This window comes from Polypterus senegalus, chromosome 13, assembly GCF_016835505.1.
Source record: "Polypterus senegalus isolate Bchr_013 chromosome 13, ASM1683550v1, whole genome shotgun sequence".
NCBI classification, from domain to species: Eukaryota; Metazoa; Chordata; class Cladistia; order Polypteriformes; family Polypteridae; genus Polypterus; species Polypterus senegalus.
The window spans coordinates 131447966-131460572 of NC_053166.1; the positions used below are offsets into that span (position 1 = coordinate 131447966).

Sequence of the window (12607 nt, forward strand, 5' to 3'; positions counted from 1 at the left end):
GGTGACAAAACACTTGACAGCATTTATTCCCTTGTGTTCTACTTGAGAATTTTAAAGGAAAAGTTTCAACTCACTGTTCTTTCCCCCTATAGAATCTTCAACACATCAATCAATTCTCCTCTAAATTTTAAACAGCCATGATGAAAAGATTCTGCGCCCTCTCTAACCCTCTGTACGTAACTAATATTCCACAATTCTAAACTAAATTTAGTCAGTCTTGTTTGAACATTTTCTGCTTCTGTTGTGTCAATGCAAGACAAAGACAGAAGCAACAGACACAGTGTCCCATTCCAGATCTATTATCACAAACGTGTTATATATCTTAAACACACCACTCTGCTCCCAAAACTATGTTACATAACTCAAAATTCTAATATCCTTTCTAACTTCCATATGCTGTATGGCTGTTGAGAAGTCCAATGGGACTCAATTTATTCTTGCAGGTTATAAATTCTAGCTCCTGACAACTCAATGCTTAAATATATTTTAAAACTTGCTTCCTATGTGTAACATACAGTATATGGAAGAAACAAACTTCACTCTCAAGTAAATCAAAGTGCACTTTATTGATCATCTTGTTCACACAGGGAGTAGAAAAACAGTATTATTCTAGCTACTCAAAGTTAGCCCTGACATTACTAGTGTATAGCTACAGCAAGAGAACACTGACAACATAAATCAGGTGTATCAAATACTGACCAATGGTCCTAACTCCTAGCTGTCTAATCCCTATTGAGTTATACCAACATAACATGAAGACTATAACATTTAACTTTCTTACCTCTGCTCCACCCAGAGCCCTCTGGCCAGATCATGTATGAAACTTAAGAGTGGAAATGAACACACAACCTGTATTAAATTAACAACTTTAACCTTTAACAAGAGCAAAGGTGCCCTCGTACCAAAAAAAAAAAAAAGCCAACAAACACATACATTCTTTGGAGATTATTGCAGCCCCAGCAGCTTTCCAGGTTTTAAACAATTCAAGTAATCCTTTTATTTTTATTGTGTGATGTTAAACCTATTTTTCAGAGTCTTATATGTGAGACAGTTCACTTTCTGAACTCCTTTACTTCTTTCACACGTTATATTAATTGATTATGTGCTATATTCTTCTGTATGCTTTATATTATCCTTATTTTTAATAATGTGCTTAACCTCCTCATTTGCTGTTTATTTATTGCTAAAATGCTGAAGAAATGTCTCATAATTATCTTTTATTTCATCTGAGTTGACCTGGCATCATTTTGCTTATAGGCATTATGAAACAATGACAGTAATAATTGGATATAAATGGTTATTGTTTGAGTATAAATATCAGCAATCAATTGAAAAATACCATTATTACAGTAGTGACAATTTTATTAGTCATTTAGTTTTGCACCAGTTCATGTTATACTCAAGGCTGAAAAGCCATGCACATTAATACAAATGGATAAAAAATATCTCCTTGAACCACTTCAAAGCAATTTCAAGACTACATTAACTGTCACACAAGATATGACAAGTGGAAGACTGCATCCTAAATTTCAGAACCAGGGCAACAATAGGGAAAAATTGACTTTCCTTAATGATGTAACAATCTTGTTTAATTTTGACAGTAAGAATGCAATGCATTTACTCTTGAGGCATGACACCCTGCCAGACAGTATGGCTGAGCTGACCATGAATTGAGAAAACAGCACAGTGCAGTGGATATTTCACAGCTACAGACAAGAGCGGTTTCTGCTGTAGGCTAGCCAAGTCCTTGAAATAGAATCACTGCTGCAGAGTTTGTTGTTTTAGGAAAGGACAACGTGGCAGGTAGCTTTTTCTCTGTATTCACTAAATAAACTGAACAGCCTACAACTGAGACAAAGCAAGCAAGGGCATCAATAAACCAGCAAGGCCATGCAGAGCAAGATAATTAAGTCTCAAGTACAGTATTTGTGCTCAGGGTTTATGAAGTTACACAAAAAATGACATACAATTACAAGGCATAGCATAACATTATAGCCTCTGGAAAAAGATGGAAGCATAGGAAGAAACACAAGGCGAGAAGTGGCAGTCAAAGCCATTAATTACCACAAAACCACTGTGATGGTTACCAAACTGCCTTTCTAATTGATTTTATAAACACTATGAAGTCAGGCAATAAAGATAATTTAAATTTACTTTATCTGTAAATGACAAGTTTGTAGATGCTGTCTTACTGAAGATAATTAATTGCTTACATTCAATGGGTCATGTTTTAAAGCCCTCTTAGTCTATGTAGTATACAAATTTGGCTGCAGAACCACTCTAGATCAAAGAAGTAGCCTGCAGAGTACAGAATTACAGTGCATTTCTTAAAACAAGTGAATAAAATAACAGGAGTGAAGAGCTGATCTTAATCCCACCAAAATGATTTGATCTAATCAAGGTTGGATTCAGAACCCCATAGGCCCTTGGGTGACATAACTCCATAACAGAGAATTGTTCATACTTTTAAAAATATAGCACACATACACCAAGTCATTTAATGCAGAGCAATTTGGGTATTGGTAAAAAGGCCCCTTGTCATCACTGTCCCCTGCGTGTGCACCCAGAGCACCCTGATGGAATATCTGTCCTTGGATCTAGTACCATTAATCCAATCTCATTACGTTTTCTCTTACCAATAAACATAATGCCTTAAACACCACTTTGATTGAGAAAACAAATATCCTGCCATTTCACTACCTGTAGCTTCACATGATTCATCCTTCTCCATTCCTGTGTAAGACAAAAGAAGGACTTTTAAATGAGTTAATGCCCAAAAATCATGAAGTCCAGATGAATTTAAAGGCTTTGTTTTAAAATATTTGTAGTTGCCAAACAGCTGACATCTTCAATGACATCTTTAATATTTTCCTGAAGGATTCTATAGTAGCTGCCTGCTTCAAAGGTACAATAATTATCCCTGCTCCCAAGAAAAATAGTGGACTGTCTAAATGATGACAGACCTGTCTGAATCACTCCAATTGTGATTATGTGCTTTGACAGACTGGTACTAGAACATACAGTATTATTCATTTTACAGAACATTTGAGATAGTGTGTATCACCTCAGCTTTACATATAGTTACACCCAGTCCACAGGGGAGACTATCATATAAAATCTGCTATGTCAGACTGTGGCTCAATATTTAACATTGTTGTACCATCAAAGCCAATCACCAGTCTCTTCAACTTGGGACTTAGTGTCATCCTCTCTAAAAGGATTTTGGACTTCCAAATTTGCAGACCTCAGAATGGGTAGATGGTCAGCATCAACCCTCTACACCCAGACTGCAATATGCACTCCTCAGGGTAGTGTGCGGAGCCCTCCTTCTATACTCCTTGTTCACCTGGGACTGTATGACCAGACACATCTACAACCCATCATAAATTTTTCTAATGTCAACACCATCATAGGCCTGATTACCAAAAAAGACAGTTTACAGAGATGAGGCCAACTTGCTGACTCAGTGGTACCATAATAACAATCTAGCCGTTAATTTGAACTGGTCACAGACTTCAGAAAGTTCAGTGTTTCGAAACGGATGCTATGGAGAGGGTGAGCAGCGCTACATTTAGTGGATTAACCATTAACCACTTCTGCTGTTAACATTTAAGGCCATTCATAACCTCGCCCCTCCATATCTGTCCAACCTTCTTCATGTTGCCATTCCCTCCCGTAACCTTAGATCCTCTTCCTCCATCCACCTGACCGTCCCTCTCGCCCATCTAACCTCCATGGGGAGCACAGAATTCAGCTGTTCTGCTCCCAAGCTCTGGAACTCATTACCTACTGAGCTTAGAAATATCAAATCATTTTCAACCTTCAAATGTAAACTTAAAACCCATCTGTTTAAAATGGCTTTTTCTCTATTATTACAGTGGCTTTGTTTGGTTTTAATTTTTATATTTTCTGTATTTTCTGATGTTTTAAATTGTTTATAATGTGTTTTTAATTTATTTATTGTTTGTTCAGTGTCCTTGAGTTCTTAGAAAGGTGTCTTATATAAATAAAATGTATTTTATTATTACTACTGATGAACTGAAGTGGCCACAATACATTTAGGCTCATGTTAAGAAAGCTCACCAACACCTTCACTTCAACAGAAGTGGCAAAGACTGTTACTGGCACCAGGATGTCTTCTATTCAAGACATACAGTATATATCACTACATGCCTTTGAAAAGCAAACAGTTTTATCAAACACATTAGCCCTTCTACACAGTTGTTTTTTTCCATTTTTGGCAAATGGCACAGGGCCATTGGCTCTGCCACCAGAAGATTTAGAAATAGTTTCTATCCACAGGTTGTAAGGTTACTTTACAATCGGTCATAACTACTATGCTACCATGCTAAAACAGAAAAATGTGGCTAGTAGCAAGTTTGAAGTTTTTAAACTGTCCCAGCATGACAGTAATGCTACTGAAAGTAATGTATGCTTCCACAACACTATAGTGCTGCACAGGGATTCAGGAATTGAATAAATTATTATTATTATTCATTACTTCACAGCCTTCATATCAAATGACTAGATTAAAAAAATATTTTGCATACAATGAAAAAGTTTGGATAAAATGAGAAATTCAGTTCTCAATATAAGGCAATTAGTTTCACCCCAACATTTTAGGGTGAATGTTCTACTTGTGTTATAAAACACACACATACAAAAAATTGTTAATACTACCACGATCATCTACACTACCTGGCTACAGAAAGTAACATTATAATGGTATTCTTTATTGTTCCACTTCTTTGATTTATAAGTTTAAAGACAGAAGATGAAAATGTAAAGGCGCTCTCCCATATCTAGGATGGTAGAATGTGAATTTAAATGTCAAGCACATGTTACGGACAGCTGAGATAATTTGTTGCTATAAACTTGTCTGAGATTTCACAGCCATTTTATTTTTTAAACTTTATAGTTGTTGTTGGGAAACAACATAATTTATTCAAAAAAAGAAAATGCTGAGCCAAGCATTTCAGGCTTTATCATTTTGAGCTTTACATTATTTACTATGAAACAAAAGCAAACATATTTTAGATTATTATGAGAATGAAAACAGCCCTTTGTCATGCAAAGAATCACTTTAAGCAACATTTTCATGAATCAGACAACACAGTTTTATTCTTCATACAATTTGCCATATCCTTTATAGTCCAGATAGCATGTTATCAACCTGAAATAACTGCAACTAATTTGAAGTGTAACAAATTTTACCTCTGTTAATCATAGAGTAATTATAACAAATTGGATTATCTGGCCTTTTTATGCTTATCCACAGCATAATTATTACATTATAAGGTCTTGAGGATGCAGAGAAGGAAACAATGTGGGTTACTATTAACCACTTCACAGCACTGGTACACTCCAACTGTGTCTAATGAGTTCCAATTCTGAAAGCAGGAACTGAAAAGTTCCTTTCACAAATAAAGGTTATTCCTGAAATGTGCATGTTGGGGGGGCACACAAATAAAAAATGGAGGGTAGAGCCCAGAAAGTCTACCAAGCAATTATTTGGCCATTCGTGAATAACCATTGCTCTCTTCCTGATTTAATCTGTTACTGCTATTTAAGTATTACCACTGGTCTTTATATCTTAATCACAAATTTTTACAAAAACTGTCTTAATCTTAATAAATGTTTGCTACACCCTTAACTGCAATAACTGCAGACAAACTGTTCCTATAATTCAGTGTCAGGCATTCACATTGTTCTGGAGACACTGTAGTCCAACCTTCCTTGCAGAACTGCTTTAATTCAAAATCACCAGCAGGTTGTCAAGCGGAGCTGCTCATTTCAGGTCACACCACAGCACCTGTTCCTGGTTACGATCGGGACTTTGACTAGTCCAGATCAAAGTTTTAATTATGCTTCTTTTGAACCATTCTAATCTGGACTCTGTTTTCAGTTATGGATCATTGTTTTGCTACATGACCCAAGCAAGCTTCAGTTTCAGTTTATGGGTGGATGACAACATATTCTCCTCAAGAATGCTCTGGCACAGAAAGAAATTTACTGTTCCTGCAGTTATGGCAAGATCCTCAAACTTCATCTTTTGTTTAACATGCCATAGAACATTCTCCTGGAAAGTCTGATTATCACCAACACCTAAAATTTGAGTATTTATTTTTGTCTGGTGTCTATCTGCTGTGGTAAGAGTAGCATACAGTTTATTTGGATGTTTTCAGCATCCTCTGTGACTTTCTATATTAATTTTTCATTGCCTCCTTGGGGAGCTTTTCTCAGACTGGCCACTTCTGGGAATTTTAGAAATGGCTCTGTAGCCCTTTAGAGACTAATCGATATCAACATTTTTTTTTCTCATTCCATTTTATTGTGGAATTATGTGAATGTTGCATCTTTTCCATGAACCTGATTTAATCATAAAGGGCCAAAATAAGTCAGGTTTATTCTGAGCAGCTGTGTTTAATCACCTGACCTAAAATGTTCTTTTTAATTGGGTTGATTTCATTTGTGGGCAATAACATTTTCACACAGTGAAAGCTGGTTTTGGATAACAGTTCATTAGATAAATAAACTTTTCTTTTTGGTTTTAAAATTCACACAGTGCTGTTTATCTAGTATATAGTAGATTTAGAGCTGAAGATCTGAAAACATTCAATGTCAAAATTTGCAATAACAGTGAATTTGATAAGGAGGCACATATTCTTTATGTACACATGAAAACAGCAAGGAAATTAACCAAGCAAAATCTGATGGAGCCCATGTGTATCACTCTCTGATATTCATACTGATTGGACAATTATAAGTTATCAATTAAAGATCTATGGCTAGCCTAAATTTTCTTAAATTTACTTGTTTTCTAAGGTTAACAATTTGGAACAGTGTCTCGTTTCAACCAAGCCAAGAAGAAAATTGCTAAGCCCAGAAGCAACCTCTGTGAATTGTGCTACTCAGCATCTGTTTTCACATGAACAATCTTAGTGACATTACCACCTTGTAGTGAGTACAAAGTTTAAAGTTATACAAAACTCAACTGGAAAAAACTAAACTTGCCACAACTTTCTGAACCAAAAAATATGCTACAGTAGTATATACCTTTGGATCCTAACCGACTTGAATTTGTCTTTGAGCTCTTCCGTGTCCAATCCCAAGTAATGCTTATAATCCTAATGCATGTTTGTGAATGAGATACTGTTGTGGAATCAACACAAGTAAATAGGATACAATTAAAAATTATTTTTCCCCTAGTAAAAGGTCTGGAAAAAATATCTTGCAGATGGACAAAACGTTGAAGCAGTTAAGAATTTAAAAAAAGATAATATACCATAACATGTCTCTTTCTTCATATAACCATAAGGCCTTTCTATTTCAAGTCACATGCAGCTAAACATACACTATATAACACATTAAAGAATACATTACCCAGTAAGTTATTAATATAATATTTAAATAAAATAAACACTACCACTCAGTAATTGTTCTCATCAAAATGCCCAGTATAATCTGTTAACTACAAAACTTCTGTGCTCCTTTCAGAATCTCCATTCCATTAACAGGGTTTTCACTTCCAAGCACTGTGCACCTGGAAAATTGCTGAATCTCCTTGGTATGTAAAGAAAAGGTCTTCCTTGTAGATTCATGAGATAGTCAGCCTGGAAATAACCCAAGCTGTATCCGTGAATGGAGCTATAGTTACATAGACTTTAGGCTCAAGCATCTTCTTAACTAATACTTAATGTTGCCCTTATCATATTTTAAGTACATTTTTTCAATAAATTTTCATTACTGACAATACCGCCATCTTGAAATAGAAATTACCCAGATAAACTGCAAAATTTAAAAGTCAGTGACCTCAATGCTACACTATATAAAGAAAAAGATAAGTGTACTCCTGAAATCTGAACATGAATGACAACATTCAAACACCAGTATCTCTTACAAGCATGGCATGGGAAGAGTCAGCCTACTGTACATCTACCCTTGATCCCTTCTTATCTTAAGAGCTGGTCTCATATATGACTTATTATATATGACAAAACACCAGACCTCTTTCACATCCTAATGTTTGATTACACACAAACTGAAATGTAATCAAATACATTCTGAAAGTGACACATTGGACCTCCTCAGAAAAAGAAAAAATTTATTTCATAAACTCAGACCCTTAGTATAATTAGCTGAAGGGCAAGATTATTCCTATTTCAACAATAAAATGATTAATCTGGATTTACTGGTCTGCTGTGGCACTTCAGCAGGTCACCTCAATGACTCATTGAAGTTTGAGAGATCTTACCTTATTCTGATTAAGAGGGCTCTTGTGGGATACAACTCCATGAGAGTAGCCTAACTGCCATGGGGTTCATGACATATGTCACTGTAGGCAGCAGTGGAACACAGCAAAACCAAAAATACATACTACATAATCAATTCCCGAACTTGTCGAATTACAGAGAAAATACCTTACCATTGTGTTAAATGCTTTCTAAGAAAACAACAAAAATTTGAAGAGGCATACTCCTGGGACAGGGAGCTACTCAAAAAAAATTAAACAAATTAAGTAACATACTCATGGAAACCTGACTGTACTGATCATGTAATCTTTCAAATGCTATCAAGGCTTCTGTATTAATCACTATGACGATCAAATACAATTCACACATTAAATGTCTGCTTAAAGAAGAACATTTAGAATAAAAAAAATTACATCTTTCAAAGTCAAAAACCAAAAAGAAATTCATGACTACAATCAAATTATTCTACTTTGCAACAAAAGCGTATGAGTCATGGCAGTGTTTAGGAGGTGCATTAAGCTCTTGATTCTTTTTGTCAGTGACACTATGAACATTTCCTATCATACAGTATATCAAAAGGATGAGTCTATTGCAGTTGATTTGCTCATTTACTGCATATTCAAGTAAATGCTTACATTTTTCTTAATCTTTGGGTACAAATGAATTTTGGTGGTATATGAAATCACCAAAAAGTCTGTCAACAAATTAAATAAACATTTCACTTACCTACTGTATATTTTTCACAATATTCAACATGTCTACAAAATGGGTTTGGCCAGGATAATTTTAGTAAGCAGAAATACAAAATTAAGAGAATTACTTGTCTTGCAATAATTACAATAAAGTCCCTTTTAGTTTATAATGGAAATATAATGATAGAGCATAAAGTACCTTAGAGATATAGGATTTTCTCAGAACATTCTTATTTCTAGATATTGCCTCTGTTTTATACAAACAGTTGTGCTTGCCAAAATAAAAAGATCAGCATTTCAATCCTGACCCTTACGGCATAGAATGACTAATGAAGGAAAGGAATGCAGTCATCTGGTATTAACTGAGCTTCATGCAGCTTTCTGGAACAATAGAAAAGAGCTAGCAAATACTTTGGATGCTTCAGCTCTGCTTTTGTCTTTGACGATTTTCCTTTGCCCATCCATAGTACTGCGTACATCGCCAATGCATCACTGTGAAGTAATGACTTGTACATGAACTGCCAAATTTCAAAGTAGGTTGTGTAGCTTGCAATAAAACACAGCTAAATGAAAAGCATTACTTGTATTTCTACATACCCAAAAGTGTCATCTTTCAAATATATCATATGTTTCCATGTGGTCTGAAATGTTCATTAGTAGAATATGCAATTTGCACATGTATATGCTGAGGTGAGCAGCGTTTCACAACTCAGTGAATCTGCTTTTACCAAAGATCCCACCTCTGTCGAGCCACATACAATGAAAAGCTTGTCCTTATTGGATAGATGAGGTTCAGAGCATTCATTGTCATAGAGGCATCTATTATTGTTCATTCATATTACATGTCATAGCTGTGCATAAAACACAAACAAAATTGCATGTGCGACAACTCATCTTTACATACCGCTATTCACAAAACGTCTGACAGACTACATGGGAATTGTTTTGTTGACAAGTAAAAAGACTTGAAGCATGTACTAGAGAAATATTATCTTCCTCTTCCAAAAAAAAAGAACCACACAATTGAGGAATATTTACACATATGTTTAGGAAGTCGCTGTGCACTGGGAAAATTGCAAAGGACTTGAAAATGGCAAATGTTATTCAGTAATTGTCCATAAAAAGGGTGATCAGGCAGATCTAAGCAAATTTAGGCTAGTGAGCTTAATGTGCAACATAGGTAAATTAAAGGAAGAATGTTTTCAGGAAAAGACTGAGCAACACTTTTGTTTTCCCAATGGAAAAATGCTTAAGCGGTTTAAGCAGGGCTAAAGAAAGAAAGAAAATTTACTTGTAAACCACCTATCAACTCAGTTAATTTTTTACTATATTTTGGGAGGTTTCACATACTTTTTACACTATATAACTCTTGTAAGTGAGCTGTCACTCTAGCAGCAGCAAAAGGAACTGCATTATGAATGAATATGACACATATCCCTATCACTTTTTTGCACTTTTTGGTTTTAGAACCTCATGCTACGTTATATCCTGTTTGACAACATTATTATAGGCAGTTATTATTTTTAAATTTGTATGATTAGTTAAGAATTAAAACCAAAACTTAAAGAAAGAATAATTGACATTATAGTTATTCAGGCAATTACGCAATATTTTCATTTTAATGAAAACTAGGGGGCTTTGCTTGCCAAACCCCCCCAGACTGCGCCACGTGCCAGCCACTTTGCGTCTCTGCCACTCGCGTATGTGGATTTCACTTTCACCAAACAAATCTTTTAAATTTCCAGAATATGCCTCTTCATTGGGATGAAACACTACTCTTCGCTGATGGCAACACGAATTAGACGATCTACAAGTCTCTGACTTAAAGTGTAAACTTGAACAATATATTCAATCTCTTTTCGCTGTTCCGTTATTTCACAGAGTAATAATTTTTGTTTGTTTAAGCTAATGCAATCTTTACTATCATTTTTTTGCTCATTTTTGCATCGCGCTAACATTTTTGAATTCTTTATGACGTTTTACTTTATCATCTACTCTTTGTCTTTTACTTCCGACCCTGGGCGTGGTTAAATCTCCTGGCACAAAGTCTTGTCTAAAAGAGTCACGTCTCATCCCAGGATTTTTTTTTATTATAATAGAGATATGTTATTAGTAAATGCCATTATGTCATAAGTAATAAAAAATGCACAGATTCAGTTTAATAGAATTTCACCAACACAAATATGTGGAAAATACCGAAAATAATGGGTGAAAAATATACCCACGTGGATGGATGGATAGACAGACAGACAGACAGACACTTTATTAATCCCAAGGGGAAATGTTTTCAATGAAAACAAAGTTTTCTTTCAAAATGAACAACAGAAGGAATCAAAATGTAAAGGTTCAGCTGAAAATTATCTATAAAAATTCAGAAAGGTGATGCAAGGAGTTTTATTTTTTTGGTTGGTTCTCTAAAGTTAACTGTGAAGATACTCAACGCATATGCACACCCATGGTAACCTTGCAAAGATAGCATTTAAGACAGCCTGTTTAACAATTTACACTTACAAACAAGAAGGGGGGTCAGGAGCAATTCAATTAAAAACAATTTTGTTTAGAAAAACATACATTATGCCCAAATTACAGTTACAGATTCATTTAAACGTGGATAAAAAATAAACACATCACTCTATGTATAAATAGGTTAACAGCAGACTACTATTAATTGCATACTAGTGATGAATGAACTCCAGTGTTCGCTTTGCCTCCAAGTTCGGATAAATTATAAAAGTGTCCTTGAATATCGCTTAACTCGGTGAAATGTATTGAAGTCAATGGGGAAGGTTTAACTGAGCTGGATTTGAGTGCATTATAATGGTGCAATCATCTTTAAAGTGCCCATGAGGGATAGGGAAACGGCTGTCAATTATACTGGACCAATTACTGTGACCAAAAAGGTGACCTAAGCTGCGCAGCGGCAGTGCCAAATACTTCACCATCATGTCTCTGTGAGATCAAAGAAGAAAGAACACAGTCAGAGACACACAATCATAAATTTAGTCAAAACAAAGCATTAATGCCGAAATCATAGTCAATACTGGAAAAATACATAGGAATATTCAAAGTGGCGTGTCATGACAGAAGCTGCAGGCTCATTCTATTTTTTGAAGTTGCGTTGAAGGCTCTCCAAACTGTTTGTGCTGATGCTTTGCACTTTTCAAAAAGATAGAAATGTCTAGTAAATAGTAATAAATCTGTCATTATTATTATTTCACTAGCAAAATACCCGCGCTTCGCAGTGGAGAAGTACTGCCTTAAAATTTTTATTAAGAAGAAAATTAAACCTGTTTAAACTGAGGGAAAATATACCAATAATTATTTGTTAAGAATCTCTTTGTATACCACATTGTCAGTTCGGCCCTCCGGTTGTAATATGACCAAGCTGTGCACTGAACTTACTCTTGAGCATGCAACGTACAGTTGGCCATGTGAAAAGTAATCTTGTCAGCTTGGATTGCTGCTGTCATAATCGGTTTGAGTTTCATGGTTTGTTTCAATTATAACAGTATTTGCAGGACTTGTGTTGAAGTGACATTCGGCATCAGTCAAGCGTTGTAAGCATACAACCGGTTTCATCGATAACTTCGCATCCAGCTTTTGAGAGTTTAAACATTCATAAACATCAAAGTGTCCACTACTGAAATCGTCACCTGTGAATCT

General features: G+C 35.3%; 1 protein-coding gene across 1 annotated transcript in view; it reads right to left on the minus strand.

Annotated features, from left to right (window-relative positions):
• The window catches only part of mad1l1 (mitotic arrest deficient 1 like 1), an 898611-nt gene that overhangs the window by 468052 nt on the left and 417952 nt on the right, over positions 1-12607 (minus strand). The window lies entirely within an intron of this gene.